Consider the following 26,048-nt stretch of genomic DNA (forward strand, 5'->3'; position numbering starts at 1 on the left):
ACAAGTTCCCTTCCTCTGTAAGGATGAACGGAGGAAAAGAGGCTGGATTTATAGGGCTGGATGGGGCTGTGTGAGTAACCAGTCCGTGTTTCCCCGAATATAAGACTGGGTCTTATACCACATTTTCCCGAAAATAAGACCAGTCTTACATTAATTTTTGCTCCAAAAGATGCATGAGGGCATATTTTTAGGGGATGTCTTATTTTTCCATGTGCAACAATCTGCATTTATTCAAATACAGTCATGTCATCTTCTTCTGGAACATCGTCATGACGTACTAAATGCGTCCGTCTGGCTGACATCTTAACTGGGGCTTCTTTTCAGGAAAACACGGTATGTTGCTTCTCTCCTGCTTGTGTCCCCGCCTCTGTTCCATCTAGAGCAGACACCTGTTGCTCACAGTCTGGCCCAAAGCGTCCAATGCCCCAGGCCCCTCCTGGGCCAGGGTCCTGCCCCTCTGGGCTTGGCATCCCCTGCAGCGTCTCCACCTTTTGTACATCCTCTTATGTGCATACGCTGACTGTTGTGCTTTTCTCCTTCACTCCTTTAGAATGCCTTATTATCTGTAACAGTTTTTGGTTTACTGATAGCACCCATTCTAACGTGGACACAGATTTGTTATTTTCAAATATATCTCTAATGTCATTTCTCGGAATTCGGGGCAGGAGGGAGAGCCTGGAGCCGGCCTATCCTCAGCTCACAAACTTAACCCTGTACCAAGCATCCCCTCCTTTCCTTTGGGCCTGGACTTGCATGGATGAGTAGGAAGTTAAGGAATCAGGGGATTTGGAATAAGGATAGAGGTTAGGAGGAGGCTGGGTTTGGGAAAAATAAGGGCAAATGGAATTAGGTGTAGTGTGTGCTTGAGGACAGGGAGAAGGTTCAGAGCAAGTGGTTGGTCTCAGAAGTATCAGGAATATGGTTGCAGGTAAGAGAGAGACCAAGGAGACACTACAGCTACATGGTGATAGCTTATACTCGATTTACAGTAGTAGATTAAAGATATTTAATTGATTATTGACATTAGGGAAGTATTAACGTTTAGTAATTAATTTGCGAATACATATGCAATACTTTGTAGAAGAAAGTTAACGTGAGTTTTAATAAGTTGTCCGTTTATTTTGATTAATAATAGATTTCCATCATCTTAATTTGTGTTTTCTGTTGATCAGGCTTCATTCCTGCCTCTTTCTCTCCTTTCCTGTGGTCTGTTAGATGGCTGGCTTTCTTTCTCTCTCCTTTGTATGTACTTCTCCAGCTGTTCTGGAAGTTATAAATTTTAGAATTTTTAATACTAAAATTTAACATTTATTCTTTGCTAAATATATTTCTAATATTTAAAATTATTCATTACTTTTTCCTATTGCCTGAGCAAGGCAAGAACCTTAGCTCTCCCACCATCATTTTCCTTTTTACGGGGAGTGAGAGGGATCTAGGATTTCTTTTTTCCTTCCTTCCTTCCTTTTTTTGAGTAAGGAAAGGTTTATTGATCAATTGTTCAAGAGGCGCCAGCTGAACAGATGGGAAACCTAATCCTCAAATCCATCTTAAGAAAATACAGGGTTGGCCGGGGTGGGGCTGGAGGCAGCGACCCGGTGTGGTGCGGGGCTGCCCTGAGCTGCCTGCGCTCCTGGGTGCTCTGCGCCCGCTGGAGAGAGTGGCAGGAAAACCATCTGACATCGAGTAAGAACCCGTGGCAAGAGCCAGTGACACTGAAGAGAAATTGGACGTTGCCATTGGCTCCATACATACCTCTGGATTATGGCAGGAAAAGTGGAATGGGTCACTGATACTGAGAAGTCAGTGCTGATAAATAACTGTGAAAAGAGAGGATGGGTCCAAGTGACAGAAAATGAGGATTGGCGTTTTTCCTGGATGAGCGTGCCAACCGTCCAAAATGGCTTTAGTGTCGCAACTGGCCGTCAGCTCTCAGACACTCAAATAGTCAGCCGTTTTCCGAACCACTACAAATTGACCTGGAATGATGGTGAAGAATATTAAGATCCAGGAAAGAGCTGAAGAAAGAAGGGAGTCCTCTGGCAGAAAAAGATGAGAATGGAAAATACCTTTATCTGGACTTTGTTCTGTTCACCTACATGCTGCCTGCCGACTACAACCTGTTGGTGGAGAAGTTCAGGCAAAACTCCTCTAGCACGTGGATCCTGAAACGTTGTGGCAAAGCCCAGGGCAGGGGCATCTTTCTAATCAACAAGTGCTCACAAATCAAAAAGTGGTCCCGGGACAGCAAGTCTTAATCCACTAAGGAAGCCTGCGTGATATTTCTGTGTATTAACAGCCCCTCACTAAACGGCGGGAGGAAGTTCGACCTGTGCTCCTAGGTCCTGGTGCTTCTGTACAGCCCACTGCGCTGTCACATATGCGTATATAAGCTTGTGTTCCGCCGCTTCTGCACAGCACCAGAAACCCCCAGCACCAGCGGGCTGGACAACATGCTTGTTCCTCTCACCAACGTCGCCATTCAGAAACCTGTGGAACACTGCAGCCAATCCATGGGGGAAGTGGACTGTGAACGACCTGCGGCTCTCCCTGGAGAGCACCCGAGGCAAGGAGGTGACCCGCAATTGGTTCGAGGAGACCCACTGGATCGTAGTGCAGTCGCTGAAGGCTGGGGTGCAGGGATGGGCAATGACAAGCACTGCTTTGAGTGCTGCGCCTACATCATCATCCTAGACGATACGCTGCAGCCCTGACTCATGGGGGTTAATGCATTCCCGTCACTCACCTTCAGCTCCACCAGGGATCGAATCCTTCAGTATAACCTGATTAACGACACCCTCAATATTACAGTCCCTAATGGTGAAATACCAGCCTGTCAATGGAACAAGTCGCCCCCAAAGAAGTTCTGCGCAATTACGAAATTGTGTACGTTTGCCTGTGACTGTGTTGTCATCCTCGTGTGTCTCGGACTGAGGGGTGCCAAGGCCCAACGTGGATTTTCTGGGTATATGTGGATTTGCCATATGTGGGCAGACTATTTCATTTATTAATGATGTTGTGATGAGTTTCCTGCAATTCTTTCATAAAGAATACATACTTCCCTTATCTCCTTAAGCCTAAAAGAGAATTCCTCTAATGACTAGCATGTCTATACGAAAGACGAAGCAGAAGCTATTAATTAGCCTGAAGGCCATGGGAATAAAGCAGGCTTGAGCAAGGTGGACTCTGAGAGACCCATCATTGTTTTCTGTTATAATTCCCCCAGGATCTAGAATTTTTGTTCAATTTTTTAAACAAAATTATTTAACAAATATTTTATCAATATCTATACTCACTATTTTTTCCTGAATCCCAATGTTTCAGTCTGAGTTTACATTTTATTTGCTGAAGTATAGTTTATTCAATTTTAAGCAAGAATCTCTGGGGGGTAAACATCAGTGAAATCTAATTAGTTAATTTAAAAAATCTTAATTTTGAACATACGCTTGTTTAACACTTTAGCTCCATTCACAAGTCTGAGTTAACAGTCATATTTTATCAATACTTTGAATATATTACTACACCATCTTCCGGCATCTGTTGTTGCTGATAAGAAGTCTGCAGTAAGCCTAATGGTCGTTTTTCTGTAAGTGATCTGATTTTCTCTCTAATAGCTTTTAAAACTTTTCTCCCTCTCTTTACTGTTCAGCATTTTCAGTACAGTATGTCCAGGAGAGAATTAATTTTCATTTATCCTTTTTATCACTTTGTGCTTTTTTTAGTCTGAGGCTAATGTCTTTACTGAACTCTGGAAAATTGTCAGAACTTGGAACTACTTTTAGATATATGCAGAGGCTTTCCATCTCTATCCTCCAAGTCCATTCAGTACTCTTTCACACTTTTACATCCTGATCTGTCTGGCTGTGTTCTGGGTAATTTCCCAAGATTTCTCTTCCACTTACTAATTCTCTCTTCAGCTTTGTCTAATCTGTTTAACGGAAGCACTGAGTTATTAATTTCACTGACTGTGTTTTTCATAGATAAGATTTATATTTGGTTCTTTTTAATGTCTATGTATGTTCTACTTAATCTGCTTTGGTTTTACAATTTTTTATCTTTGTAGTGCGTGTTATTTCTTCCTTTATCCCTTTGAGTAGATTAAGTGCTCTTTAAATTTTCAGATTGTTCTATTATTTGCATTTTGCCCCCAAACATTTTTTTGTTGATTGTTCTCATGTGTCTTAGAGTTTTAGTTTGCAGATTTACTTTGAGAGAGAGTCCACCCTCCCTCCACCGATTGTACCATCATGTCTAGTGGTTTGGTGGCCTCCGATCCACTCTGCCCTGCCCCACATTACTTATCTCCAGTTTAGTCCAGGCTACTATCACTTAGTGAGAGCCACAGTATAGGACAGAGACATAGTATAGCTCCAGTTGTCTGGAGCCTGACAGCCTGAGTTCAAATTCTGGTACTGTTGATCACTTGTGTGTTATCTGGGGCATATTATTTCACATTTCTGTGCCTCAGGTTCTCATCTTTCAAATGAGGATAATGGTAGTATCTATCTTAAACTATTGTTTTGATGATTCAGTGAATCAGTGCTCAGAAGAGTGATCAAGAGTAAGCCCTCAAATGTTCTAATATATTGGGAATATTGTAGATCCAGATGCAGCCAACAGGATTTTTGTCCAATACTCGGTTGCTTGACTGCATCAGTTACCTTCTGCTGCCTTGGATGTGTAGCTTTATTAAGAAACATTGTTAGTTAAAATTTTATCCTCAATTGCTATCTGCAAGAATTATAAAACAAAATAAAAATAATAATGATGTGTATGAAATAAAAACTAAAAGCCTCTTCCCTTTTTCTCACTTCTCAGGGGTAATATTTTGGTATATGCCCTTCCAAACAAAAGTGGAATCAAAGCATAAGTATTATTCTGCAAATTATTTTTCATATTGTGGATTTACACTTCAATTATTCTTGACCTTGTGAAACTTTCCCAACACTTTCTATGTAAAGATATTTATTTTTCTGGTTGAAATTTTTTCAAGGATGTTAACTTTAAAATGCTTATTTTATTTATTCTCATATTATCATATTTTATTGTTAAAAATACTGGTTGGTGGGTGACTTTAAGAACTCTCTAAGGCATGGTGTAGAAAAGTGAGTAAAAAAGTAAAAAGGCAAGTTACCAAATGCTATGTATAATAGACCATTTGTGGGAAAAAGTACCAAATCTGTTTTATTGTAGGGACGTACACACCAACTTGATAATTATAATTACCTCTAGGGAAGATACTGTTTTAGGGTAGGGGAAAATGCAGGAATTTTAACTTTGTTTTGCTTGCATTTTTTTTACAGTGATAATTTATATTTTTTAATAAAATACAATTCATGTTTTTAAAAGTATGAGTTTTGCATTATTATCTCCAAGTTTCACTTGTCTCCTCCCACAGTTGTTGATATTCCCAGCAGTAATACATCCTCCCCCCCAAAAGCCTGTCATTGTTCTGGAGAATATTACTAGATGGTCAAGTTTTATTAATAGTTTATGTATGCACTGATTTTTTTCAAACTCTTGTTGTTATGTTCAGCTATATTATTCTTCAAATAGATTTTGGGGGCTGGCCAGGAAAATTAATGTTTCTGTAAAGAACTATGTTGTGAGTATTAGATATTGACTTGTGAGCAAACGTAAGAACAAAGTATGTGTGTACATTGGAAACTGGTGACTTCTGTCGGTGCTTCTGTCAGTGACAGAGGAATTTTAAGTATGAGAATATGAGTGTTGTGAGGTCAAAGGCATAGCATAGTGAGGACGCACAAACAATGGGGTATGGGGTAGTCCTTGCAGCAGACTTACTTGTTTTTGCTTCCCTACCCCAACGATTAATTTTGAAAAACATTTAAACCTACAGGAATATTGAAAGCATAGTACAGGGAGTATTTATATTCACTCAGATTCACCACTTGTTAACATTTGGCCACTTTGCTTTATATTTTCTCTCTCTGTGTTTCTTGCTCTACATACACCCCCTCCCCTCCCGGCCCCCACACACACACTACACACTCTTTATTTTTCTTGGATGAACCCTTTGAAAGTAAGCTGCAGTTACTTTCACCCCTAAATTACAGCACATTACTCCTTTGACCCAGTGGTTATCTAGACTAATGATCTTTGCCTGAGTAACTATTACTTTGATAGTTGCAAAATGGTGACTTGCTAATTCTATCATTTCTTCCACATTTTTTAACTGGCATTTTCCTATAAAGAAGAGCTTCTCCCTTCCTGCTTCCTCCTCATATCTCTACAGACTCATGGATTTTTTTTTTTAATTGAAAGTTTTTTTAATGTTGTCATTTTTTCTTTTTAATGACCAAATTGTCCCAAATTTGTCCCATGGAACTCCTTTAAGTTGGCTCCTGTGTCCTTTTGACGTGTCCCATTTGTCTTTGATCACTGTTTCTTGCTTTCTGACCAAAAAGATTTGCAGAGTCACCTTTGACTTTACCAATTCTAGACTTCCCAAGGATCTCTGCTTCCTTTTGTTGGTGAATGGTATCTGGAAACCAAGATCTGGATGCTAGGCATATTATGGTTTATCATTGCTACTAGACCTTTCAGTAGATATAACTAAGAAATATAGACAAATGTCTATATATGTCATTTTATATACCATATATATATATACATATATATATATACACACATATATATAGTAGTTTTTATATATAAACATACGGTGTTTCCCTGAAAATAAGACCTAGCCAGACCGTCAGCTCTAATGCATCTTTTGGAGCAAAAATTAATATAAGACCTCGTATTATATTATATTATATTAGACCCAGTCTTATATTAATTTTTGCTCCAATAGACGCATTAGAGCTGATGGTCTGGCCACGTCTTATTTTCGGGGAACATGGTAGTTATATATAACATAGTTATTATATATACATGTGGACATACATATATAGTATATATATTTAGAAGTATGAGTATATACATATTTTACATTATGACTACATACCATGTATTTCAAGACCAAAATTATTCTAACAGTGAACCTACTAAAAATTGATGACTTTTATGCAATCCTTTTTGTCTTAAAATATGTCCTATTATGTTTGTGCGGTCTGAGCACTGTGTTTCAAAAGTTACTTGAATGAATTATTTACTCTGTGTTGTTATGTGAGGAATTTAACACACAGTTAGATTCTTTTCTTTATTTTCAATTTGTGGGTGTTTTTTTCTATATTTTTAGTTAATATAAATTTATGAATATATAGAACAATTTATTTGGTTCAAAGCCCTATAAAAAGGTATTCTTGGAAAAGTCTTGCTCCCCTTGTATCCCGTGTACATATCTATGGATAACTATTTTTATTAGGTTCTGGTTTATATTTCTTGTGTTTCTCTTTTGCGCTCTCTCTCTCTCTCTCTCTCTCTCTCTCTCTCTCTCTCTCTCTCTCTCTCTCTCTTTCTGTCTCTCATCCCTAATAGGTATATGTATAGAGACATATATAATAAGAGATCTCCATCTCTTATTATATGTCCATTTCTTGTTTTTCCTTTCATAACAAGTAGTATACTATATATAATCTTTCTTCCTTGATTATCTTTTTCAGTCAGTATACCCTAGAAAACACTCCCTGTGAGTTCATAAGAATCCTCCTCATTTGTAGTCGTTACATGGTACTTTACTGTGTGGTTGTACCATAGTTTATTCAACTAGTCTCCTATGGATGGACATTTGGGTTGTTTTCAGTATTTTGTGCTTACAAACAATGCTTTCACAGCAATTTTTTTATGAGCGATTGCTATGGACAAGGCGTTGTTTTAGTACTGCTTGGTGATCTAGTGAAGAATAAGGTGTATTTTCTGCCCTTGGAGTGCTTAGAGTCTAATGGAGGGAAGTTTTCAGAAGTGGGCTAGGAAGAGAAGTGGCCCACTACCTACCTAGTAGTTTTAATCTAGATGTTCTCAGTAATTCTGACTATCTGACTGCACATTCTTATAGAAGCAGGATGAGATAACTATATAGGAATACATATTATCTTAGAGTCTAGCTTCCAAGTGAAAATAAAAAGAAAACTTTTAAGGTCAATACTCTTTGAAAAATTAACGTGTAATAATTTATTGAGCTACAAGTGCTAGGTTTCATGAAATCATTTTAGTTTTACAGTACTTTTGAAAGGTAAACTATAGTTAGGGGAAATTTTTCTCTTACTGGTACTATTGAGCAAAAATAATAAGTCTGCTTGTTAAAGTCTTTTTTAACTTTATCTAATTTTCATTCCTGCCTAATAATAACAAATATGATTGCACTCCATTTATGGTTTTGGGGGACTAGATACATTGTTTTGGCAGAGAATTTGTTTGATTTTGCAATGCTATGTTTAGAGTCACAGGTTTGATGCATAGTACATCAAAATTCCTTTTAGTTCCATGCATTCCTTGCATGGTATTACAGAATATTTGATGTAGACGTAGAAGCCTGTTCTGTATATGTTGGAATTCGTTGCAGATTGTGTGCAGTGTGTTATCCTATGTGATGATTACTGTTTTGGTTTTGGTTTGCAGTTACACCTGGACTATACAAAGGGAATTTAGAAATTGAGCAGATGGAATCCTTGGTTCCAGTTTTCTAGCTGACTTTGAACTGTATTTGGCCTCTGTCTTCTGAGTTCTCCTTCCTCATCGTGTAGGTTTGTCCTGTCCCTGTACCAGCTCCATTGTGTAGTCTCACCTTGACATTCATTCTGCAGTAGTCAACTGCCCAAATCCTCTAGATACTCATTTTCAGAGAAAGTTTCAAATAAATACATGTGCTCCATTTATCTGAATGACAGTTTTGTAAACCTTATTAACTTGTTTCAAAGATAGCTTACATTTTATTTTAATTAAGCAACAAAACACCAGCCCTATGAAAAGCTTAGAGATTATACAGTTTTTTAATAATTGTGTATGAAAGGTGATCTTTTATTTCATCACGTATTAATGTTTTCCCCCTAATTGCTTTCTCATAATTATTTTCATATTACTATCTTGCTTTATGGTACTTAAATTTTTAATGGTTCAGGTAGTTGTGAGGAACTCTAGCATGCTACTTTGCTTTCCATAGATAACATTTCAAAATAATAGAAATCCTGTTTATTTTTCAGCTTTTAGAATCAATTCATGAACAATGAGTGAAAACTAGATGGAGGTATCAAAACAATGTAAGTGTTAGGAATTTTTGGCAGTATAAAAATAAAAGAGTAACTGATGGATGGTAGAAGGAGGTGACAAATGTTTACGGAGAAGTTTAGAAGTAATTAGGATCTTCCGAGAGTTATTTAAAGTTAGAAAAATAACCAGTAGAACTAAAATGGAATAAGTGTCACGTATTGGGAAAGGGTAAGTAGAGTGGGGAGTATATAATGAGCTAAATTCTCATCTTCATGTGGGGGGTCATTAGATAGTTTTTAAAGTTGACAAATTCAGAAGTAAAAGAATATGCATATTAATCCAGTTCTGGAGATAACTACTAGAAGATCTAAAAGTAGAAACATTTAGAAGGGGTTGCTTCTGGGTTGGAGCAGGAGCTAATGCTTTAGCTTATAATGACTTGTCTGTACATTTGATGTGTTATTATATATACAAATTACTTTAAAAAGTTTTAATAATATTGTAATAGAAAAGTTATAAAAGTATAGAGGAGAAAAACTTAGGGAGTAGGTTTAGCCATTCACTTTTCATGATTAACTTATCCCCTTTTTGTTAATTTTAGGCAAAACATGATGTCATCTCTAATGGAATATATTACAGCCAGGCTTAAGTGTCAAGTACTTTCTACTGGAGCGTATATTGCTGTTCACAGTTAGGAGTCAGCCCCCTGTGATAATTCACACCATCTCATATCCCACCCTTTGGGTCTTGGTGACTTGACACAGAGCGCTACCTGGGTTGTGTTCTTTGTGTTAAAGGCCCTTAGGTGGGGTATCACCTGTCACCCCTGTCAAGGGAGACTTCTGCAAACTGTGTTCCATAACTACCGTGTTTTCTCAAAAATAAAACCTAGCCAATCAGCTGTAATGCATCTTTTGGAGCAAAAATTAATATAAGAGCCTCTTTACTATAAGGTTTTATAGTAAAATAAGACCGGGTCTTATATAATAGAAGATCGGTCTAACTAATATAATAATATATAATATAATATAATATAATTAATATAATATATATAATATAATATATTATATATATATATACAATAATATATGTACCAGTTCTTATATTAACGTTTGCTCCAAAAGACGCATTAGATTGTCCAGCTAAGTCTTATTTTTGGGGAAACATGGTACCAGCAGTTACTCCCTTTCCACGTCAGTGTGCCCCAGCAATTGTCCCTGCCACCCTCACCATGCCTCTCCAGCTAGCCAAAGAAAATCTCCCCTTCTCCTTTTAGAACCAAAAGGGCTGTTTTCAAAATAAATCTCACTCCAAAAGGAAGGGAAAGACCAAATACACAAGGAGAAAATGCAGCAGGATAGAAATAGGTGAGGTTATGAAGCAGAGTTGTTTGTTTGTTTTTTAATCTTAGGGTAATGAGGCTGCTGATCTTTTAATTCCCCTCCTCCATACCCGTGGCAGACATTGCCAGTTGATCCCCACACTCTTTTCTGTTGGCTCAGCCTTGGAAACCTTAGCGCACAGTATACCCCTCCTAGTCAATTCTGTTTGGCATGTGAGAACGCATATCCTCTTTTTAAGATAATTGCATTCTGTCAACAAGTTGACTTCGCAGACGGAACTTACCACGCACATATTCATAACATGCTGACTGAGGCCGGTTTGGTTGCTGCTGGCTAAGGCTGGGTCTGCTCTCGTATCTTGGTGGCCTCCATGGCAACCACCATTCCTATCATCTCAGAAACCTCCTGTCCTGTCCCAAACCCTTCCATTTCTATTTCAAGGTTAGATCACCTATATTTGACCAGATTTCTGATTGATGCTCTACTCACTTACCCATATTTTTTCCACCTGCTTCATCTAGAATTTATTTCTATCCCCATGGCCAAATTCAACAATAGCATGTATACAGTCAGAAAAAGAAAAGCCTTGCAAGTCTTGCCTTGTTTCTGTGATAGACCACAGCTTATTTATAAGAAGACACAGCTTATTTATAATGGACCACAGCTTGTTTATAAAGCAGCTAACTCCTCCCAACTACTATTTTCTTGGTTTATATGATTTTTAAAAATTATCACATTATGTGACTGCCCTCAACCAAACATATTGACTTTAGTGAGGTCTGAGGTTTGATTCCAACCACCAAAAATAAATGCTTACGGTGTTTGGAAAATGTGAAATGAACGCTTAAGTAAAGCCTTCAAAATCCTGTGTGTTTCAATCACACGGTGCTCAGTAACTTGAAATTGAGAAAAGGGGATTTGGCCTTTCCTCTAGCTTATTTCTAATATTCGATCAATATAGCATTATAGAATATTGTACTTAACTGTCATTTCATGTGCGACGCATGAACATAGGTACGTCAGAGGTCTCTGCACATGTTTGAATGTTCCTATCTTGTCTTTGTCTCATCGGTATGCCAGTAGGTGTCACTGTGTACATTAAATGGAAATCAAAGACATCATTAAGTGCACATTTCCAAAATTAAGCATCACCACAAGTTTTTCAAACAGAGAGCTCCCAACAGTAAGCAAGAATATTTTTACCTCTTCCTTTTTTTTTAAATTTAGAAATATCTCTTCTTAGACTATTTTAAGAAAACATGACAGCATTTTTTCTTTTCCCCATCCTACTGTCTCATTACTTTATCTGAGCTCTTAAATACATGCAAAACTCTCTGTTTGAGGTGAAGTCATAAGAATCAGAAGATGATATAGAGCCCAACATATGACATTGAAAGAGTAGCTCATTTTGCACTTGTGTATATCACTCTCCCGTCATAGGACTTTGTTGCTAGAAACTTTTTTGCAGGGAGGGATAGGACTTCTTCACTCCAAATATTAAATTCTGACAATATGAGTAGTTTTAAAAATCTCTTCAGATGCATTGAATAAATCTGTGTGCTCAAGCACATACACGTTTGCCACCTGAAGATTTTTTTAACAAGTATTTTTAGATTCAGTGTAGTTTTACTAGGCTACTCTTCAGATTTCTAAATGTTACTGTAACAGAAGAAACTGTTCACTGATGATGTTTCCAATAATATTGCTGGACGTTGATTGTTTAAATATATGAGACTTTTTCTGTGGGTTCATTCTTCTGCTCAGTACTCAAAAAAATGAAAGTATTCGACTTTTTATCTTCTCTTGCTTTTGGGGGGAGTACCAAGATACTCACGTATTCCTTTACAAGGCTTTGATATTAAGATTAACAGTATCTTAGAATGTTTCCATCAGTTTAGTAATATAATTCAAGGCTGTACAAATGTTCTGGAAAGCTCTGTGTATGTTTATGTGTGAAGATTGCGTTCTGTTGTCTGAAATATTTGTGGGATTTTCTTCATTCAGTAGGAAGTTGATCTTACTTTCCTGCGTAAAGATTAGAGAAGCGTCACGGTGACCGAAGTGTGAGACTTTAGAGCATAGGGGCACACCCACAGTCAGAGTTAAACTGTCTTTGACCTTATTTTCCCTGATTTACAGAAATCAAAATGGAGGTAGTTTATCTGATGGTAAGGGGGACGTTAGCTGCAGGACATAATACATATGCAGTTAAAATTCATTGGGGCTTACTCAAAATCCCTTTCCAGTTATACGTTTGTCAATTAATAATTAATCTAGACCCTGCAGCCAGTGTTCCAGTGCGGTGGGCCACGTGCCTGGCATCAGAGGGATGGAGCTCTGGCCAGTCCACCAGCAGTCCCAGGTGTGATTATGGGCGGAGCTCCTAGTTCCCAGAAATTTTTAGTTCCCTGGCCTAGAAAGATGAAGACAAGTATTGTCGTGAAGGTTAAATATGGGTTTAGCTGAATCAATAATATTTTCTTAAAAGAAAAAGTGAGATCAAAGTCAATATGGAAAAAATGTAAACATCTGTGAAAGCTTGACGGTGGGTAGATGTATCTATTTTTAATGTTTCCTTCCAGAGACTCTGATCCAGTGGATCTGGTTGGAGGCCTGGACATTGATATTTTTAAACTGTTGTGCGAGACACGAATGTGCAGCCAGGATTGAGAACCACTGGTGTACAGGACAGGGCTCCTTGTTATGAAGCAGGCCACCCAAATGTGGTTGGTAGGCAGTTCCCAAATCAGAGTCCAAGAACTGGAGTCAGAGAACTTGTAAGTGTTCCCCATTCTTGGTGGGTGTGGGACAACGGCTAGAGGCTTACGTTATTGGTGGCGGTCTCCTGGCCATTTTTGAGAGCTGCTTTTTTTTTCCATGCTGTTGCCCGTGGTTTGAAAGCTTTGCTTTTTGTCCTTTCTGTTGGGTTAACTTTCACCACCTGCTACCAGTCTCCAGTATGAGATTGTGCCTCACCTGAAGGAGCCCAGTCTTTCCCACTGCTGTACTCTTCAGCCTCCCCCTGGCTGGGAGTCGCAGTGTCTTTGGAGTTAGAGTAGTAAATCCCTCGCTGTTGGGAGGGTTCTGGCAACAAAAGTTCCAAGGGGAGGGTTGGTTCTGGCTATAGAGCAGTAGCTTGAGTGAACTTCTTTAGCTATCATGAAGTCATGGAAGTTTAGTCTATGCATTAGAAAGTGTGTTTAAATTTCAGTTCTGTGTGGCCATACGGAAATGGGTATCCAGTGGTATTAGAAAGCGTAACTGGCGAAAGATAAAATCTGATCTGTCAAAGGACCAGGAGCCATAATTTTATTCCTTTGCTAATATAAGTATGGCTCCTTTTTTAGAGGGAAAATGACCTAGATATTTTTAAAGGACAAAATATTGCTAGTATAAAGAACTATTCCATGGTACCCAAGGTTTGGATTTCTTGAATAATAACTTGTTTTCTTTACACCTAGCAAGTGTTTATTATGTTCCTGTTTTATGCCTTGTATGTGGGTGATGCAAACAGAATGTAGAAGAAATATAAATATATTTTTTCCTGTAGGAATTTTTAGGCCATTTAAGAGATTCAGTTACAACAGTGAAAACTAGCCTATAGTTTGGAACAAAATAAAGAGATAAGAAGTTGTCTTGGAGTTCAGACAAAATCAGCCTGGTCCAGAGCGGCTGGCATGCAGTAGCTATGTGGGCATCCCAGAACCATTACTGCCCAAGTTCTGGGCTTTGTCTCTCCTTACTGTCTTGTCCCATACAATGCAAAGTTTGCCTGGCCTCTGACTCTTGACTTTGTCTCCTGTAATTGCTCATTGGACATCACAGATTTATCTTCTAGGCTCTGACTCTCCATCCTCTCCCTGGCAGTGTCTTGCACACTTGTTCCCATTCTCTCTGACCTTGGCCTCTGTGCCCAGTTGATGGTGCCTGCTGCCAGGCCCGTCCGCCGTGGTGGCTCATTCAGAATCCCTCTGTCCTGTGTTGCTTCCTATTGGGTCGCTGTGTTTGGATATCCTGTAGGTCCCTCTATTTCAGATGCCCAAAAGTGATTTCATTATCTCTATTCTTTCTTCTTGCTTCCAAAACAAATGATATTCTTCTGTCCTCTGTATCTTTGAGTCTACCCATTTACCCCGATTCCTAACATAAAACATAAGGCTCATCACTGTCTCTCCCTCATCTGGGCATTCACCTATTTACCAGAAATACCTGTTGTCTCTGCCCCCTGCCCTCAGTCTCCTCCACTTTCCTGTGTACTCTGGTGGCAGTGCCACCTCACCCTTCCGTAGAGGAGGCTTTTCCTTGTTATGTCCCTCCACACCTCTTTTGAATTTGCCTTTCTGAATATTTCTGCTGTCTCTTGGTTGACTATAGTCCGCAGGTCAGCCTTGTAGGGATGGTTAAGGAAAGCCCCTCCCCAGGCCTGTCCGTCTGCCTCTCACATCCTCTCAGCCACACCCCCCCTTTGTCTCCTTTTCCCTACGACTTAGCCTAGTTTCCACTCATACCAGTTTGTTAATGTTGCGTAGATAAATCCTATCAGTTCTGGATCTCTGTACTTCCTGTTCCTCACCTTGGGGTCCTTAACCTCTCTGGCCTCTAAAGAGGGAACTCAGTACCCAGCTCAGAAATTCGCTTCTCTGGGAATCATTGTCCCAGATAGAGCTGGTCGTGCTCTCCTCTGCGCCTTCAGTGCACTGTACATGATGTACAGAATGCCCGCTTATGTCTTTTATGCCTACTTAGGTACCGTGTCATAGCGATCAGCGAACAGATCCGTTCGCTCCCTGGTCTGTGATCTCCGACCTGCAGATTATAGTTCATGCAGTTCTGTACTGTACACTGGGCACCTACCTACACAGTGTGCAGTTCGTCTTTGTTGGATGAAAGAAAGGCCATGTTGAATGGAGTTTTAAAACCTGGGAAGCTTTTGGCCATGGATTTAATGTTGAGGTTTGTTTCTTAATATCCTTAAATTTTGGTTTACTGTAGTGTATCTGCCCCATGCAGCTGAAATTTAAAGCATCACTCTGTGAATCTGAGACGAAAGAGTCTGTTTCTGCATTTTTTATACTTTTGATAACTTCCGGCTCTGCTACATTTATGATGATGTTCCATGTAGTGGACTACTGTTTCTAATTAAAATACCCTATTTACTACACAGATATGTTCTGGTTCTCTTCCTTTCCTAGGTATACAATCTTTTCCAATAGCTCCATTAAGAGATGTATAAATATGCGTATGATGCATATTAAAACTAAAAACAAATTTATGAATGTTGTGTCTATTTGGTCCTAGAGTTAAATGACACAGTAGAGATAGGAGACCTTATGTTTGTTTTCTGCAGCCCTTATGAATGCTTGGGTTATGTGGGTTCGTTTAACATAGCAAGGAAAGCTTGAGAATTACCAGTTGTTGAAGTAAAGCAATCACCCAATAGAAGGCCTAGTCTTTAAAAAAAAAAAAATTACAATATTTAAAATTATTTTAAGGTCGTTAAATGCCCAAGTGCCATTTTTACAAAATCTAAACTTACTGCTCTAGGTTTTAAAAAACACTTCCTTATAGTTTACAGCTTTTGTCCATGTTTTATAGACTCAGAAGTTATTGGTAATTTACATAGTCATCAGAGAATTTGGCTTCATGTGTTTAATCATGTTCAACATGCTGTTTATAATGAGTTCTATGACCAACGGAACACAGGGAAGAAACTTGAATGTTTCTCATAGATAGTAAAGCCAAGATTAGTTTCTCTTCTGCCTTTGGCTTAAACGCCATGGAGCTTAACTGGAAAACAATGCCACTGCTTTGGGTCGTGTGCCCACGTGGAAGAAGACAGCCTGGACCCCAGGCATGCTTGGAGTGGCCGTTGGGCATTTTCCCACTCACATCACTGTCGGCTGCTAGGGTCCTGGTGCGGGTGTTGGCTCCCAAGAGTCATCCTCAGTGAATCTGTAAGAACATAGACGTTTCAGTTCAGAAAAGTTTTCTAAGTCCTTAATGTCCTCAGTGGAAGAGTTGCTAGAACATATGTGTCTTTATAACCCACACATACTCTGGCTGTGTAGATGTGAAACAAGACTGAAGTAGGCATATTTGATTTCAAGGGTTGCTTTTTCGTCGTTAGGCACGGATCCTGATTTCACCCTGAAGTTGTCGTCAGTGGGTGGAGAGTGGAGGGAGGTGGGAGAGTGGGAGGTACGAGTGTGGGAGGGCTGGTTCCTGACAGATGGTTCCTTCTCCCAGTACATGTAAGAGGTCCCACCACGCATGAGAAGCAGCCTGTGACTCTAGAGCTTCCCTGTGTTGAGGAGAGGCGACCTGTCTCAGCTGCTCATCAGGAGGTTGGGAAACACAGGTACTCCTGGTTCTCTGTATCCATGTGTAATAAAGCATCCCAGCTTGCCCATGGGAATGCTTGTTTGGAGAGCTGCCTGCGTTTCCTGGGCACTAGTATAACATCCTTCTCACTTTTCCAACTCAGCCATCACTCCCATGTATAAAACTATGTTTGTAATTACGGTTTTCAGATTCAGGGATATTACTTAAGAAGTCAAGGTTTGATGAATTTTACCTGATCATTTACTGCCTTCCTTCTTAAACTTCGTCCCCCTCAGTTGTATTCTAGTCCTTTGAGTTGTGAATGCCTCGGGAGTAACCATTCAACTACAACGAAGCACCTACTATGTGATGAGGTCTCCATTTGGCACTGGAGATGGAATAGCAGCTAAGAGTCAGGAGATATGTATATAAAAACAAGTACATGTAACACAATGAACCACAAACATGTCAGGTATATGAAAGAGCTCTAAATCACAGAACCGGCACGGGGCTGGGGGTGGGGTTCTCTGCATTCTTAGGGTGAGCACAGAACTTATTCAAACTGAATGTGAAAGTGCAAGGTGGTGGCATTGATCAGTGTGCCGGGATAACAGTGGTACACCTGGGCTGTCTGGGGAGGGGATGGCAGTGGCGTGCATGGCCACTCTGTCCCCCTGTCACCACACACCTGGCTTCCTCTGGGTTCCATCACGCTGCCCAATGTTTTGTCTGCCGTTGTTCACCTCACAAGATTACAGTTAACAGTCGCCGTGTGACTTATTCATTGTGAGGACAGTAGTGTGGGTCTGATTGGAGACGACTTTTTGTTTCCATTTAGGCGTGGGACGCAACATGTGTGAACCAAAAGGTATTTGCAAAACCACACGTGGCCCGTGGTTTAGGAACCCTGAGTTTACAAGTGCCCTAAGGTGTACATTTCAGTATGGTGATTGAAAAAGAGTTTATCCTAGTGATCTTAAAACACGAAAAAAAAAGAAAACAAAAAGAAAAAAATGAAGCTGAAGCATTTTACATGGTGTGATTTGTGAAGTGGCAAAACCTAGCACTTCTTGGAAAATCTAACATGTTTGAAGTAAACACACTTAACACCTTTCTGCTTTTCTGTTACTTTTTCTCATTATGCTAGTGGTGCTATAAGAAAAAAGTCAGCAGCCACGCTAGACAAGCCCTTGTTCAGACCTCCACGCCCTCGCCTGTGAGGCCTGGCCAGTGCTGGCAAGGCCTTGGATGGGCGTGCGGTCGCTGAGCTGACTCCTGCCTGTGCTCGCTGGGCCTTGGGGACCCTCTGAGGGGCGATCGGGCCTCCGTGTTCAGGGAGCCTCGGGTCTGAGGCTCGTAAAGCAGGTAAACACGCTTGAGCAATGTTACTGGAGCCCAAAGGAGAGCAGTGATCTTCGCCTGAAAGAAAGAAGCAGGACCTGGGTGAGGTGGGGAAGGAAAGCTTTGGCATCGGCGTTCAGGAGGCTACTAAGTGGGTCTGAAAACCCTCTCGCTCTGTCTCCGTGTTTTCCTTGTTTATCTATGCTTTTTTTTCTTTCCCTTCCTCTCCATTGTTTTCTTTTCTCCATGCACCCTCTGCCTTGAGTTTCTCCTGTTTGTATCCTTTTAATTTTTTTAAACTGAAGCTCTACCTAAAGAGTTGGGAAGAAATGAATAATGACAACATTTATTAACCATTTTCTTCGCGTCGGATACTATGCGAGAAGCCCTTTCCATGCATAATCTCATTTACTCCTCAGAGCAATTCCTTAAGGTTTATATGCTCTTAGTATTTCCTTTTATAGATGAGAAGTAAGTGGGGTGTGCAGAGGTTAAATAACTTGATGGGGGGGGTGTCACATAGTAGGTGGGAGGGACAGGATTTGAACGCTGCCGCCAGCGCCACCTGCTGCCCAGTCAGTGTAGTATGTCTGCATTCCCTGTGTTTGGATAATCATCCATAGGTGCTACAGGAGATGATTTCAGAGGTTCCTCTACTTAGATAATACTGATCCACTAGGGAGAAAGTTATTCCCTTCACTTATCTTTAATCCTATGCTATTTCCCCTACTCCCCTAGAAAATTCAACAAAACTTTTAACTTGGCTTTACTTTGCTGATCTCTCTTTCTGTGGAAAAGAGAACAGCCAGCCTTCAGGCTCAGAACCTTCAACAAGAAACGTAATTTTAACATGGGTATTTCGTTTCATATTCACCTTAAGTTTCTTTAACTTTTATTGGAGTAAAAAAGGGCTATTTAAAAAAATATTAAGTCCAGATAGGCTGCAGAGGTGGCCAGCTTGTGAAGTGCTCTGGGAGTGTATAATTTGGGAGAACACTCCTGCCTCAAGAGAGGAATTACAGAGAAAACTAACTGCCAGGCAACCCTGAGCGTTTTCGCATTTTCCCCTCTAAGAGTCAGAGAGGCTTGTCATTTTGTCCCATTTGCTGCCTTTTCCTTTTCTTATTTGTGGCAAAATATTAGGAGTCTATCTGGCTTCTTGATCCCTGTATAAGACAGGTACCGATATATCACTTTATAGTCCTCTATCTTCAATAGCAACGGAAATGGGAAGAGGTTAAAATTGTTGTCTTTACAACTAAAGGGAGCAATTTATATGCATGGGGACTTAATGTGGTATTTTCTTTCTTAGAAGTAACTAAATTCTCCCATTTATAAGTAAATTTTGAGTGTATCTCAATTTATCATTTTTTGTTTGTCTATTTTCCTGACCATGTCACAGGAATCTAAAAAAATGCCCATTTCAACTTCTTCACGTAGTGGTATACAAGTTTTAAACTGAGCAATAACGGCTCGCTAAGTGGTAATTTTTTTTTTCTTTTCTAAAGGACAGAACAATTAGATTTTAGTAAGATTGAGATTTCAGTGTCTCTTGGTGTATTTGTCAGGACAGACTCACAAGTAGTTTGCAAGGGTTCATGAACGAATCAGGTTAGTGATACGTTGATGCCATCACGAATGGATTGTCCTCATCACCACATAGACAAAACAGACGTAGGGTTTGGCGCTGTAAGCACAGTGGCATGATATAATGAAGTTGTATTCCATTAAGCTCTTGTGTACGGGGAGCAAAATGTCATCACCTGAATGTGGCTGCATTTCTGTGATACAACCTCATCTGTTCCGTCAACTAGTTTTGCTCTGATCAATAAGCAGTTTTCTGTGGCCTTTCACTGCTGTCAGATGTCATTGAGTGATGTAAATGCACGTCAGAAACTAGAAACTTGACAGCTCACCCAGAGTGGGAAGAGAGAAAGGAGAGGGAAATCGCCGCGAGAGACATGGTTGACAGCTGACATCTCCTCGGGGTAACTGATTGGATACTGTAGCAGCGGCACTTTTCCCGTATAAACATGAGGGAAAATGATCCGGGTAGGTATAAAATACAGAACAGATGTCTTAAAAGTAATATTAAGGAAAAATTAGTATTGTAAACTGTGGCATAGTTGTGTAGATTGTTTATGTAAAATATACCAAAAATCATTAGTTGCTGTTAGTTTTTGACTAAGAACAATTAAGGCAAATGAAAATAGGATTATTTCTACCCATTTTCTCCATCACCCACTGCCAAAACTATAATTAGGAAAGTTTGTGTCAGTCTAGAAAGAAATGTTGCCAAGAAGACATTTATAATAACAGTTTCCATGCAGTAGAATTCTGTGTAGCAATAAAAGGAGAAAAAGGACAGTCTTTATGTCCTCATATGGGAAGATTGCCAGGGTCCATTGCTAAGCGAAAAACCAAGAGGTAGATCAGCGTGTAATGTGCTGCCTTTTGTGTAGAAAGGAAGGGCGTAGGACTGATTTTTCAAATGTGCACAGAGCAAGGCCAAAAGGATCTGATAACAATGAATTCCCAAAGAGGGACCACAGAGTGTGACCTGGTCAGAGTGTTTCGGGTTTCGAGGGAGACCTCACTGTTATCTTTTCATACCTTTTTTTTTTTAATCATATGGATGCTTTACCTATTCAAAATGCTGCATTATAAAAAGACATTTATTTCACAAATGAATTGTTTTAATACTCAAAAAGAAATAGAGTAGTTACCATATTAATGAAGGACACATATTCTAAGAGCCCTTGGACTCTTCATTCCCAAAGCTAGAAAAAGACATTCAGATATATTAGAATGAGGGGCGTTAGATACTCTTTTAAATGATCTTAATACATGGTTAGCATTCAGGGACACTTAGGTCATGAAAGTAATAATACCTCTTATTTGTTGATGCTCCCTATATGCTGGGCACTAGACTATATGCTTTATAAATACTAACTTATTTAAATCCTCAACAAAGAAAGTATTACTATCTCTATTTAACAGGTGAAAAAACCTGACACCCACTGAGTTTCAGTAACTCTCCGTAGGACACACAGGCAGTAAGTGGTAAAGTTGGAATTTCAACCCAAAGTTTTGATCTCCAAAGGTAAGTCCAGGGTCTGAATAGCATAGTGGAGGGAGCTGTAAACAGTGTGGACGTGTATATACTATGAGGACAGTTGCCGTAGCTTTTCTGTGTCAGCAAGAGTAGAGCGCAGTGTTAAATCTGTGGGGTGTCCATCAGTGCCCAGACAGAGCCAAGTTCCCCCATCAGGGACACCTGCACCATCTGCATTTCCTTCCCATTCCTATTTCAGTCATAATCACGTGCATACGAGGTCGGACAGTAAGTTAGCGAACTCATCCTAGAAAAAGTGCTACACACCTCATTGGCTGAATATCGCTACAGTCACCTTTGAAGTACTCCCCTTGGGGAGCTTTGCACTGACACCAGCGCCTAATCCACCCTTCAAAGCAATTTTGGAACTCTTTTTCTGGAATGGCCATCAGAGCTGTCGTTATATTACCCTTGATTGTCCTGAATGTCATGAAACTGTCTTCCTTTCAATATTTCCTTTATCTTCAGATAAAGAAAAAAATCATTGGGGGACAGATCAGGTGAGTAGGGAGGGTGTTCCAATACAGTTATTTGTTTACGGCTAAAAACTCCCTCACAGACAGTGAGTGATGTGAGCTGATGCATTGTCGTGATGCAAGAGCCATGAATTGTTGGCGAAAAGTTCAGGTCATCTAACTTTTTCATGCAGCCTTTCAGCACTTCCAATAGTAAACTCGGTTAACTGTTTGTGCAGTTGGTACAAATTCTTAATGAACAATCCCTCTGAGATCCAAAAAGGTTAGGAACATGGTTGCAACAAGTTCTCGCACTTGTCAGTGTTCGTACAGTTGGTTAATCTCCATCTCTTCCCGAAGTTCCATGGGAGAGAGACCATGTCCTCTTTTGCTGCCCACTGTACCAGCTCAGAGCCTAGCCCACGAGAGTGTTTAATAAATGGTTTGTTAAAGGAATGACTTATTTTGATAGGCAGATCGAAGTACACTGATGTGGTTTTCTTTCGCAAACTACCGAGTGGAATAATTCTTTCTAGTGCGTGCTTTTCACTGAGGAGGGGTACAGCACCGAGGCCGGGGTAGACTGAGAGCTTGTAGGGTCCAGGCAGAAAGATGACAGTTTTGTTCTATAAATAATGACCGTCACTTTACTCTTAGGAGTAGCAGCTGTAACAGGAGGAGATGAGGGAGGTAAGAAAATCACCAGAGAGCAAGTTTACTTTGAGAAAGAGAACTTAATGGACGAGAAATCCCGTGGAAAGTTGGGACTTGAATCCAAACACTGCGGCGTCGAGGATGGGAGACACTTTGCCGTGTGTCTGGGTGTCTTGAGACCTCTGCTCTCCTGGGCCAATCCCCTGGCGGCAGCCCAGGCTGCTCCTCGGTGCAGGAACCCCCATCTCTACTTTTGCCTTTACTTTTACTTTCAAAGTTCTTGTCCTCTTTATTTCAGTTTATGAGAATACGGAGAGGGAGTCAAAAACTAAGGCCATCCCCCACTGCTCCTCCGAGGCCCAGCCCGAGGGAAGGCAGGCTTTGATGAGCGAGTGAGACACAGAGAAGAAGAATTTAGGTGGGGGCGGGGGCTGGCTTTATGGAGGATGGAGACAGTGGGTAGTTCCTGCCCCTCTCTCCCTTTCATCAGATTGAGGTGGGGGTGAGAGAGAATGCTGCTAATGGATACAGGGAAAACTGCGCTTCGGCTATTCTCAGTCTGTTCCCCTTTTCCTAAGCCTGGCTTCAAGTGCCGTCTCTGTCCTCAGCATGTCCCAGAATGCAGGAACAGGCTGTATGATACTTCTGCACCAACATCTGCTTCTCACTTTCTCTGAGTCATGTGCTGGGGGAGGTACCAAGACCTTGGTTTGTACTTCCTTCTTATACTTCGGAAGCACGTCCCCAGCCTAATCATTCCCTGTTTTGACTGAAACCCAAGTTGATCGTTGTACCATGTAATCCCAGTTATAAAGAGAATACATCGCTTCATTCCAGTTACTACTACTACCCTGGAGTTTGTAGGTCATGGATCCCTGTCATCAGGGATCAGTCTGGAGAGTTAATCGAGACCGTAGAGTTCTTCCCCGCAGTATCCTCCATAGGACAACTCAAATAGTTCTGCTTCTCTTTCAAAATTCTATTCCCTCAATGGTATTACCTCAGTGGTGATTCTGGTCTTCCTGTATTCGGTACTTTGTTCTCGTTTCCATTTGACCCAAGCGGGCAGCTGACTTCATCCTTGGTCCAGCACGGATGGAGCCCTGTGGATGCCTTCTGCCTTTCTCCTTAGGCCAGCCTTTATAGTTTTTGCCCCCCCCCCCACCTACCTCACCCTCCTTTCCCCTCCCTTGCCCCCACTCCCTCATCCCACTCCTTGATTTGTTTCCAGTGGGAACCTCCGCAGATGGCTGCGTTGCACTACCTGCTTTGCCCAACAGGGGGCCCCACATACTGTGGGTGAGAAGGAGGACCACTAGCCCACTTCCTACCCTAGATTTGTAGTGGTTTTTCTCTGTTGTGGTAACCAGCAGAGCAGCCTTCTGTTGGTCTTGCATGGAAGAAGAAAGGAGAATAGCCTTTGATAGGAGAGGTCTTAAAAGGTCCTGGTAAGTTCGTTTTTTTAAATGCCAATTATCCACTTTCTTTTTAAACTTCGAAAGGCCCAGCCTTCTGTGTTATATGACTGAGTTCATTTTTCAGTTGATACAGAATGGAATTTTGGAGAAGACTTTCAACTTCCTATTCGGTCTTCTCCACTCTGAGCTCTTTGGAATCCATTATTTTGCATTCAGAAAGATTTTTCCGCACATCTGATCCGGTCAGCTCCTGGCTTCTTACTGCTCATTTGGTCAAGGCAGTCAGTCCTTAGTGTGACATAAGAGGCCCAGCATGGCCCGGCCCCTGCCTGCCTAAGTGGCTCTTCTGGATCCTTCCTCTCCCTGAGCTCCAGTCTCACAGTCTCATTCCTCAAGTAAATCTGCTGCTTTTGTTAAACGAACCTTCTCCCTTGCCCCTGGTTCTCTCCACCCTCGGCTTTCCCTTAGGCATTAGGCCTCAGTTTCATCACCACTTTTCTCTGCAGTTTAGCCCTGACTAGGCTGTCCTGCTTTCTGCTGACTCTATAGTCCGTCCTTTCCCTCGGAGTGTTTATAAAACTTCATTGTGCTGCTCTTAGTTCACTGTAGTCCCAGCATCTAGCACATGTTTACACATAGAAGTGATCAATACATTTTTTTACTGAATGAAGTAACGAGAGCCAGAAGTGAGAGTAAATGATTTATCCCACATAGCATGGCTACTTAATAATCAGAGTTAAGACAAAACCCACAGCGCCTTCCACCGTGTCTGGTTTTCGTTTCATTAGTGGTCTGTGTCCACGCATGTGACTTGTTCATTCTGATCGCATGAGGAAAATGTTCTCCTGACTTTGTTTCCAGGGAGACCTGGATCTCTGCTTTTTGTTTCCAGCTCTTCTGTGGAGTGGATTCCTTCTGGTGCATTCTCTCTGCTCCTCATAAGGGTCTTCACCAGGGGGCTGCGATGCTCTCGTGGTGTTTTAAAGCTAGAAGTTGAATGTTTACCCACTTTTCTTAATTCTTTAAAGTGACTATTTCAGATTTTGTGTTTATAATTATTCGTGCTATTGTATTTGAAAAGCTTTTATTCCAAAGGCTCTATCTTGGTGTTTTCCTTGTAAAATGCTTTATCTTTGAATAGTAGACCTGAGGCTTTTATCTTTAATGTTTTGCATGTCAAATTCTATGTTAGCTGTTTCTATTGGCTTACTGACACCCCTGCCCTATTGACTCACTGTAAAGAAGGAAGCTGTTTACTTAACAAGGGCATGTGGTCTGTTTTCCCAAAATGCAATCTCTGACCAGAAACTGGATGAATAGTAATCCTTCCTCACAGAAGCTGCCTGGAACCTGTCAGTTCGGCATTATCTGGTAGACGATTTGGGATGTGGGCTCCTTACTCTTACATGGTGAACTCTAAGCTGTGATCCTTTTTCTCAGCTCTGGACCGGACGGAAAACTTACTAGCTGGCCTTAATGTTGTTGCTGAGATCGATAAAACTTCACTGTGATCCCTTTACTCATTGGCTCTGCAAATACTTAAGAGTCTCCTTCCCTGGGGAAAACGTCTCTCCTTGCTCCTCAGATGCCCTAGGGAAAGATCTTTGGTGGCTTCTGTGGCTTGTCCATGGAAAAGACTCATCTTATGTGACAATGACCTGCTTAAAATGTGGCATCCAGACTGAGCACAATACACCTTTCGAATGAAGGGTGACTCAGTACGGACTTAGTATGCAGGTTTTCAACTTCATTATGGAATTAGAAGCATAGCATGTTGTTTGCTTGCATGCTTGTTTCTGTTTTTTTCTTTTCTTTTTTTTTTTTTTAATTTGTTCCTCTGGGATTGAAATTTCGTTGTCAGACTTTCATGAAGCAAGATTTGAAGAAACCACCGCAGCGTGGTTTTAAGTTTGCAGACGGACCTTTAGGTAATAGTGGTAGTGATGATGCTTATTGTAAATTTTCAGGCCTCGGCGTAAGGACACTTTCCAAAATCTATCAGCGCAGAATCTAGAAATTCAGAAGTCAAGTTCTTCACATATCTACTAAATTCCTATGTACTAGAAGGGGTTGCTATAGCTTTAGAGTGTTCAAGGTGAACAGTTGGTACTGTTTTGAGAGACGCTGACAAACCACGGGACAGCATTAAGGGCCCTGAAGATTTTTCTGGAGAGTGAGAAAGTCACAGGGACAAAAATTCCTATGGCTTTATTCACAATTAATTTTCAGAAAGTCTGCCTGTGATCAGATCACAGAGCACAGAGCTCGCTGATTAGATGAGAGGCTTTTGAAA

General features: G+C 40.6%; 1 protein-coding gene and 1 pseudogene across 4 annotated transcripts in view; both read left to right on the forward strand.

The window, feature by feature from the left end:
- SNX24 (sorting nexin 24) overlaps window positions 1–26,048 on the forward strand; it is a 139,875-nt gene that overhangs the window by 29,621 nt on the left and 84,206 nt on the right. The window lies entirely within an intron of this gene.
- Window positions 1,703–2,899, forward strand: LOC117025072 (probable tubulin polyglutamylase TTLL1; annotated as a pseudogene).

The sequence above is a fragment of the Rhinolophus ferrumequinum genome, chromosome 7 (genome assembly GCF_004115265.2).
Source record: "Rhinolophus ferrumequinum isolate MPI-CBG mRhiFer1 chromosome 7, mRhiFer1_v1.p, whole genome shotgun sequence".
Taxonomy (NCBI): Eukaryota; Metazoa; Chordata; class Mammalia; order Chiroptera; family Rhinolophidae; genus Rhinolophus; species Rhinolophus ferrumequinum.